The sequence below is a fragment of the Marmota monax genome, unplaced genomic scaffold, assembly GCF_021218885.2.
Source record: "Marmota monax isolate L192 unplaced genomic scaffold, Marmota_monax_Labrador192_F-V1.1 WCK01_AAM20220418_F8-fsc00024, whole genome shotgun sequence".
Taxonomy (NCBI): domain Eukaryota; kingdom Metazoa; phylum Chordata; class Mammalia; order Rodentia; family Sciuridae; genus Marmota; species Marmota monax.
Window position 1 is genome coordinate 2,938,242 of NW_026695224.1, and position 9,323 is coordinate 2,947,564.

Below are 9,323 nucleotides of genomic sequence, written 5' to 3' on the forward strand. Positions count from 1 at the left end.
TTTTGAGACAGGTTCTTGCTAAGTTGCTGAGCCTTGAACTTGTGATCCTCTTGCCTCCGTCTCCCAAGCAGCTGGGGTTACAGACGCGGACCACCATTTCCAGCTAGCTCCTGCTCTTGTGTAGTTTCTGGACTACTCACCCCAACCGTTTCAGAAGTAACAGCACTTCTGATGCGTGGTCCACCCGCCCCCAAACTTTCCCTGCTTCACATTATCCACCTCCCTTACCTACAGCCAGGGTAATTTCAACATGTCAACGTAAAACAACAACTGTACTTTAAAGGCTATAAGAAAATAGTGAAATAATAAATAAATAAGAACATACTTTATTCAGAGACAAATCTGAGTGACCATGGCCAGGGAACATGGATTCAATTTACCCTAAGATGACATTTTCAACCATGGGGAAGAGATTACATGAACTTTTATAGGCACAGAACAAAAGAAAGTCATAAATCCATACATTTGCCAATTGCACTGTTGGGTGCATCAGGTAGGCTGTCCAGAGCAGGATGGGAAAATCTTTTCTATAAGGTTCTAGATGCTCTCTTAAATTGTTCTTAGCTTTAAGGCTGGTGGAGACCAGAAGTCCAAGAAGCTCGGTGATATATTCTGAGAATCTTATTTATTAGTAACCAGAAAGTAAGGTGAGATACACAAGGCAGGTGAAAGGGCCTAAGACAGTCCAAGAAGATAATTTTGCTTCCCGACCCGCAATATTCCATCTCTCCAGAATCCCAAAGTTCTTGTTGGCCAAGCTCAGGCAGTCTGCAGGATCTTTAATACAGATGCAGCTTCTTCAGAGAACTTCAGTTCAAAAAGGTAACTCATTTATGCATTTCTTCTTCCATGTTTACATTCTAAAAATGTTCTTGGCTTAGACCTGGTGGCCACACTGTAATTACTCTCTGTTTGTTGCTGGTAGTTGAGGAACTTGTCCCAGGACCTGGTCCCTTTCTGCCTAAGCATCCAATAAGTACTATTATTTCACAGAAGCCTCTGTCTCAGGAGTTTTGGTGTAAGGGTTGGGGATGTAGCTTAGTGGTGAAGCACTTGCCTAGCATATACAAGGCCCTGGGTTTGATCCCTGGCTCTGCCAAGAAAAAAAAAATCCCTTGAGGCAGGTTCTCAGGGAGCTGTGACCCCCCTCTCCCTTGTATCAATAGTGCCAGTTTTCTCTGTGCTTATGTGCCATGATTGATTCATGTCTGGCTCCACCAGTATACCCTCAGCTCCATGGGGACGCTACCAAAATCCTGTGCCAGAGGCCTGACTCTGGGAGTTTCAACAAATCAGGTTTATAAATTTCCCCCAAAAAACAAAACAGAAGAGGCCATAGTGAAAAGCAGGAAAGGAACTTTGTAGTCAATATGACCATATCAGGAAGGCAAGTAGGGTCAAGCATCTGAGCCCTGTCTTCTGGATGCCGACATGAGCTTTAGGTTTATTTATTTGTTTACTTTTGGGACTGGGGATGAAACCAGGGGTGCTTACCACTGAGCTACAGCCCAGCCCTTTTTAGTTTTTGAGATAGGGTCTTGCTAAGTTGCTTAGAATCCTGTCAAGTTACCCAGGCTGCTCTTGAACTTGTGATCCTCCTTCCTCAGCCTCCTGAGTCATTGGGATTACAGGTGTGTGGGCTGCACCTGGTGAGCTTTAGTTTTAACTAGAGGAAGAATTGGGGCAGGAGCTGGCAGGCATGCATAGTTAAGCAATTTTGATCACACTGTGGTTTACTTGATCATTTCGTTCTGGTACTAGGAGGTGGCTCTGGAGAACTTCTTATCACTTGAGGGGGCAATCTCCATTTGCTTCAAGGAATATTTTATGTGATCTCCCATGAAACAATTGCTGCTGCTTCGGGGGGGGGGGGCATTCTCATAACGGGGTGAGGTTCCTGCAAAGCTCTGCTGTCCCTGGAAGGCAAGACACAGGGCAATGAATGACTGGAGGCTTGTAGGCACAGCTCCAGGGGTCAGAAACAGGGTGTTGTAAACGACCCTGCAAATCTTGCCTCGGTCTTGAAGGGGAACAAGGCAGGTTAGGTGCATTTAGGGCTAATAAACCTCGAATCACCAGTTTTTAGATGCATGCTCCTTCAATGATTCACGTGCAGAGCTGAGCTGGTCACAAAGTTTAAGGAAATAAGGGGGACAGACACATCATGAAGGCAGAGATGCCAAGCTTTGTCCTGTTTGTAGTTACCCACTGGGCACCTGCACGCCTGGGTAGAGTCACTGCTTTTAGCAAAAGTCAATTCTCCAAGTGCCTGTTGAGTGACAGTGACCTGAGGCTGGAGTGCATCTGAGGCCTTCTGGGAATGGAGAGCAGACTAGCATGCAGTACTCCATGGCTGAAGGGCACTGAGGAGGAGGAGCAGCCAGGGGTAGGTGAGGCTGGTCTTCCAGCGCATGATGGGCCCATTGCAGTTTTTGTATTTTTTCTTAAACAGGAAGAACAAAAACAAAAACAAAACCCTCCATAGGTTTTTCAGCAGCCAATTCTCTAAGAGCCCTCTTTCTTTCCTGAGGGAGGAAACATGGAAGGGACCAGAGGAGACCTGGGAAGAACATTTAGGGAACATTAGAACATTGGTCCAGGTGAGAGATGACGGTGGTTTGGAGTAGAGAGGTTGGAGTGGAGATGGAGAGGAGGAATCCGGGAGCTATTGTGTAGGTACATTCTCTGCATTAAGTACAAACCACTTGTTTCTCCTTAGTTCCAGGAGGATTTTGATGTGCAGGCTGCTTCCAGTCTTTTATTTCCCTCCTTGTATATGTCTTTTGAACTTTTAATTATCCCTGTTGTTGAAGCTCCATTAATTGAGATTGCTGCAAAATTGAAAGAAGTCATTTATAGAATACAGTCATCTTAGGTGGGAACACAATTTTTGGGATGAGCTCTACTATGAAGATTCTCACCGTGTGCCATCTCACAGATGCCCTGAATTCATGGCAATTCCCCGTGGTGCCCCATGACACTCTCCAACAGGGCCTTTAAAAAAAAAGTTATTTTATTTGTTCTTTTTAGTTATACATGACAGTAGAGTGTATATTGACATACAAACATGGAGTGTAACTTCCCATTCTTGTGGTTGTACATGATGTGGATTTACATGGGTTGCGTATTCATATGTGAACACAGGAAAGTTATGTCTGATTCCTTCTACTGTCTTTTCCCTTTCCATAGCTCCTCCTTTCTCTCCATCTCTCCTGTCCCATCCGGTGAACCTACTACTCCCCACTATTGTGAGTCAGCATCTGCATATCAGAGAGAACATTTGGCCTTTGGTTTTGGGGACTGGCTTATTTCATTTAGCATGACAGTCTCCAGTTCTATTATTTTCTGGCAAATGTCATAATTTCATTTTTTCTTCATGGCTGAGTAATATTCCAGTGTGGTTATAGACCAAATTTTCTTTATCTATTCATCTGTTGAAGGGCACCTAGGTTGGTTCCATAGCTTAGCAATTGTGAATTGAGCTGCTATGAACAATGATGTGGCCACGTCACTATAGTATGCTGATTTTAAGTCCTCTGGGTATATGTTGAGGAGTGGGATAACTGGGTTAAATGGTGATTCCATTCCAAGTTTTCTGAGGACTCTCCATACTGCTTTCCACAGTGGTTGCACCAATTTGCAGTCTCAATGAATGGGTGTCCCATTTTCCCACATGTGTCAACCGAGCCTCTTAACTGTGAAACTGTTAGCAATTTGGGTCAGCTAATTCTTTGTTGGGTGGGGCTGTCCTGTGAGCTGTAGGATATTTAGTAGTGACCTCTACTCACTAGATACCAGTAACAATCATCCCTTTAGTGTGACAATGACAAAAAGTCCTCAGATATTGCCTAACGTCAAAACTGTTTCCAGTTGAGAATCTCATGCCTACAGAACAAGGTCAGAGGAAGCCCTGTACGTGGGACTGAGCCTGTGAGAATTCAGTCTCCTTCCTTCTGCAGACTGCGCCCCTGCCATGGGACATACACAAATGAACATTAACCCACATGTGTGCACTGACTCTGATGAAATTGCCCTCTTAAATGCTCTCCTATATCTGCATTGAGTTTGAAATACCACTGGATCAAGAGGTTTATGGATGGTTATGTGCCCACCAAACATATAACTAGGTAAGCCCCCCATTTCCCATCACTGTTTTTCTGCTTTCTCTCTCTCTCTGTGTGTGTGTGTGTGTGTGTGTGTGTGTGTCTGTGGGACATCCAGCCACTGAGCCATCCCCAGCCCTATTTTGTATTTTATTTAGAGACAGGGTCTCACCGAGTTGCTTAGTGCCTCACTTTTGCTGAGGCTGCCTTTGAACTTTCGATCCTCCCGCCTCAGTCTCCAGAGCTGCTGGGATTACAAGCCTGCACCACCGTGTCCAGCTTTCATTTCTTTTATGTGTTGGAACTAAACCCAGCAGCACATTAGAACTGAGTTACATCCCTAGTCCTTCTTATTTTTTTATTTTGAGACAAGGTTCTCACTAAGTTTCTGAAGGTCCTGCTAAGTTGCTGAGGCTGGCCTTAAACTTGTGATCCTCCTGCCTCAGCCTCCTGAGTCCCTGGGGTTACAGGTGTGTGACACCATGCCCAACCCATCACTACTTTTCATCATCTTACCTATGGTCTGCCATTCGACCAGCGCGAGCTTCATAAAAGAAGGTTCGATGCATAAGAAATTGCTAGTGAGTTTTAAATTAAAGAGACAGATTCTCATTTACCTTTAACCCCAGCTCCGAGACGGCTTCTCCTAGCTCCTGCCTGTAGCCACCTAATGCAGTGGCGAGGTTTACAGAAGAGACTAGCGAGAGAGGGAGAGCACGCCAGGGAGTGAGCTTTTATTGGGAAAAAAAAAATTCAAGGGAAAATCCTATCCAATGAAGGTTAAGGGGGGCAGCATCCCAAGGTCAGGGCCGGCGATAGGGTCTTCAGGTCAGTGGCCAGGCACGCCTCTGCATGGCCAGGCACGCCTCTGCCCGGACAAGCCCTCGGACCTGGGAAAGGGTGTGGGATGGCTTTAACACCATTATGTCTAAGCGCCTCTCACCCAGCCAGGGAGGTAACTCAAATCTCGTGCGAGGATGGCCTCCCACACTATGGAACACATTCTTTAAAGTCCAGTTTAAATTTCATTTCTTCCATGAAACCTCCCCACCTACTCAGCTTCCTGTGTCTGGTCAGGTCAGTTGAATGATTGATTGATTGATTCATTCAAATATTTCCCAAGCTTTTACTAGGTGCCAGGCATTGTTCTAAGTTCTGGGAATACATCAGTGAACAAAGCAAAGTGTGTACTCTCATGAACTTACATAGGAGAGGGAAAGAGACAATGAATGAATGAATGAATGAATGAATGAATGAATGAATAGTGTGGTGTTAGGGAGTGACCCTTGAGATTTAGAGGGCTTGCTACTCTATTCTCCTTCTGATCTGTACTAGGTAGCCTGTAAAGATGGCCCACAACTGTTACTTCCTTCTCTGCATGTGCATGCTGCTCTTTATATCAAGAATTTGGGCTGGTAGGTAACCTGGCTCAGGGTTAGAGCACTTTCCTAGCATGCATGAAGCCCTAAGTTTGACCCCCAACACTGCCAATAAACAAACAAAAAGAATCTGGGTTGGCTCCATAACACTTGACTAATAGAATTTAGTGAAAGTGATTTTTCAGGATTTCCAATATCAATTCTTAGAAAAGATTGTTGGCTTTTTTTTGTTTGATTTTTGGTCTTTGGTACTACAGACTGAATCCAGGGGCACCCTAACACTGTGTTACAACCCCATCCACTTTTATTTTTATTTTTTAAATTTTGAAACAGGGTCTTGATAAGTTGCTGAGGGTTTCACTAAATGGGTGAGGCTGGCGTTGAACTTTTGATCCTCTTGCCTCAGGTTCCCAAGTAGCTGGGATTACAGGTTTGTGCCACTGGGCCCAGCTAGTTGACTTTCTTTTCTTTCCTTTCCTTATTTATTTTTTACTTTATTTTCTTGTGTGTCATTTTTTTTCGTGGTGCCGGGAAGCGAACCCAGGGCCTCATGATGTGACACAGTGGCTCTACCGCTGAGCTACACCCTCAACCCAATTTCATGCTTGATTCTAGAATTGGCAACGCTTCATTCCAGTAAACAGATTAATAAGTGTTTGGTAGGACTGAGCAAAAGAGTTTGGTTTTATGGACAGAGAAAGACTGAAGAAAGAGAAAAAAAGAACAAAAGGCAGATTGGTTTTTTCAAAGTGACTTTCCCTTTAAGGCAGGGGCAGGGGACAGAATGATAGGAAAACAGTTCATATCAGGTTATTTCAAGTATTTTTTGTGTAAGAATTAAAGGAGAGAGAGAGAGCTTCATTATCATTTCAATTGAAATTGACCTGTTTGGGAAATTTGCCTATAAACATTCATAATCCCGATTTCTCAGAAGATCAGATAGCTTAGTTTCAGATTGGTGATGTGAAACCTTAACGTGAGTGATTTTATTTTTATTTTTAGCCAGGACTGTTGGGGCCGAATGCAGGCACTTAATCCAAAACAATGGCCTCCTGTGCTTTGTGTTTAACAGGGCAGAGCCTGTCTGAGCTGGGAGTGGAGGGGCTGTGTGGTTCCTGCAAGTGGGTGAAGCTGTCAGCTGGGACCGAGAGTCCAAGTGCCCGGGAGCAGGTCCTGCAATCAGGTTTAACACCTGGCTGGTTACAGATGCCTTCAGAACACAATAGCAAAACAAAAGGTGTTTGCTTTGTGGGAAGCTGGTCTAAGCCACCTGGGTCAGTGGAGTTTACAACTCAAGCTTCATATGGGTGTCTGTGATGTGCCTGGGGGTGGGAGGTTGGGGCCACTCTGATGAAGCTTATCTTCCTTGAAGGTGTTGTCTCCATAGTAAAGGTGGAACGCTATCACTACTGGTGACAAGATGTCAGAAGATGCAGAGAGCATGCTTGAGGAAGGGGATAGACTAGAACTGCTGTGGCACAGAAGATATGCCAAACACACACACACACACACACACACACACATTTATTGCTTTTCTGGAAACTCCTTGCCTGTTTAACCCAACACAAGGAACTCGGATTATACACCACACTTAGAACAGTCGGTGTTCAGCCCATGCTGACTTGCTGACTGTAACTGGAGTCCTTGGCCCAGGTGGTCTGCACAGGCCAGGCTCGGCCACCCACCCCAATACGCCCATCAAAGAGAACAGAAGGAAAAGACCTTTAATCAGCATGAACACCAGAAGAACAGATGCAGGGATACAGCGACCAAAGATATGTCTTCAAGGAATGGACAGAAACTTTGAGGTTTCATAGAAAAAGGAAACACAAGCGAGGGTTGGAGATTTGTACGGCTGGGGGATGTGTAGAGCTGGTAGAGTAAGACATCTTGGTCAGGTTCTGGTCTGGTGGGTCATTATCTCAGGGCTGGTTCTGTGAAGCTCCCGGGAAGGTCATCATTGCTTGAGGGGGTGACTGGGTCCCCATGTTGAAATGACTGCTCCTGCTAGAGGGGAGCAGCTTTGACTTTGTCATGGGGTCATGGTTCCTGCTTAGGGGGTCATCTCGTCATGGAACCTGTTCTAGCAGTCAGTATTAAGCCACTTGTTATTAAGATACTTTTCAACCAGGCCCGCGGTTCCTGGAACACAAGGTAGCTGCAGAGGAAAGTGGCTCAGATGCAAAAATGATTTTTAAAAAGGTAAGTGGAGTCAGAAAATGGAGTTGGTTGGGCCAGTGACTTGGTCCTCCTTCAGAAACTCTGCACGAATGACCTCAGCCCCCACACATGACTCTATGAAGGCAGCATGATGCCCATGTTACAGGTGAAGAAACTAAGGCTTGGAGACGTTAAGTAACTTGTCGGGAGTCCCTAGCACTAGGCAGGGACAGAGCCAGAATTGGCCCAGCAGGTCTGCCACCTCGAAGACTTCCCTGCAGAAGCAGAGGTGCAGAGGCTGCCTTGGCTCCTCCTCAACTCTCCCACCCCAGGTTAGTTCAGGGATGGTTCTGGACTAATGATTTTGCCTTCCTGACCTAAAGATCTCTAGGACCAGAGGGTACCAATGACTTGTCTATACTCCAGGATTGTAGGACAAAGAGAGCAAAGCAGATCCTCCTCCTACTGGACTACACTTTCTTGGTTGTTCTCTGAAGGAATGGAAGAGACTATCTGCACTTCCTTTTATAAAACTCTAGTGTGCATAAGAAGACCAGGCTGGCCAGTCTTCTCCCTCTAGCAGATATCTTCTCCCTCTAGCAGCCCCGAGTCTGGGAACTGAGTGGGGCTGGGGCTTACTGTAAGGTCCTGCCTGTCCTGCCCTCTATCTTAAAGCTCTGTGGTTCTTTCCTTACAACCTACCCCAGAAGCCTCAAACCACAGACTCACCAAGGTCTAGACAAGGATCACTCACCTCCTCTTTTTTTCCTCCTGAGGACACTTGTGTCTTTTCTGCTGTCCTGGCCCATGGCCACCCATAGACCACCTCCACAGTAGGCAGTGAGCGGGGGGGGGGGGGGGGCAGAGGCAAGAAGGATGTGGAAGAGGAAATCAGTCATCAGATATGAGGGAGGGGGGTCTGGGTGAACAGTAAGGACCCCCCCTCCCTGAGATGCCAGCATACTTGGCATAAGAACTTCAGGAAGCCCCCCTCCACCCTTCCTCCTCAACTTCCTAGTTAAAAAATAACTTGAAGTTTCCGGACATATGTGCATCCTGTTGGAAGGCCATGGAATTAGCCAGATGGTGCCGAATGTCAGTCAGGGTTCCCTTTGTTTTGCAACAGGGTAAAACGGGTTCCTGTCTGTCTCCCCTCCCCCCTCTCCCTATGCACCACCTCTGACCTCATTTCATTCAGAATCCCTGGGAGAGATTGTGCTGGAATCCCAGTTTTTCCTAAAGTGTGAAAAACACACCACTGATAATATGTCAGATGATTTTCAAAGGTAAACAGCTAGACAGAAGAAATCAGAACTGTATTTATTTTTTTTTTCAGTTCTGTTTTGGTGATTAACAGTGGGCTTCTAGTTATTATAACAATAAGCCCTTTCCCTTATAATTATATTTAACTTTGTTTGTTTATTTTGGTACTAGGGATTGAACCCAGGGGCACTTAAACCCCATTTCCCCCTTTTTAATTTTTTCCTCCTTATTTTAAATTGCTTAGGGCTTTACTTAGGGGCTGAAGCTGGCTTTGAACTTGTGATCTTCCTGCCTCAGTCTCCTTAGTCTCTAGGATTACAGGTATGTGCCACCACGCCAGGCTACAAGTAATTTTAAAAGTATGTTGATTTTAAGAAAAAATATTAAAGGGTGGGAAATTTATTTATCTTCATTGGTG

At 45.4% G+C, this 9,323-nt stretch overlaps 1 long non-coding RNA gene across 2 annotated transcripts; it reads right to left on the minus strand.

Moving 5' to 3' along the window:
• Positions 1-310: 310 nt before the first annotated feature.
• On the minus strand, positions 311-8,493 carry LOC124086319 (uncharacterized). Of its 2 annotated transcripts, XR_006849768.2 has the most exons (3): positions 8,397-8,493; positions 2,922-2,994; positions 311-2,831 (listed from the first exon to the last, which is right to left on the minus strand). It is a non-coding gene; the product is annotated as an uncharacterized LOC124086319 (long non-coding RNA). The 2 variants fall into 2 exon arrangements; XR_009225929.1 differs by lacking the exon at positions 2,922-2,994.
• Positions 8,494-9,323: the final 830 nt, after the last annotated feature.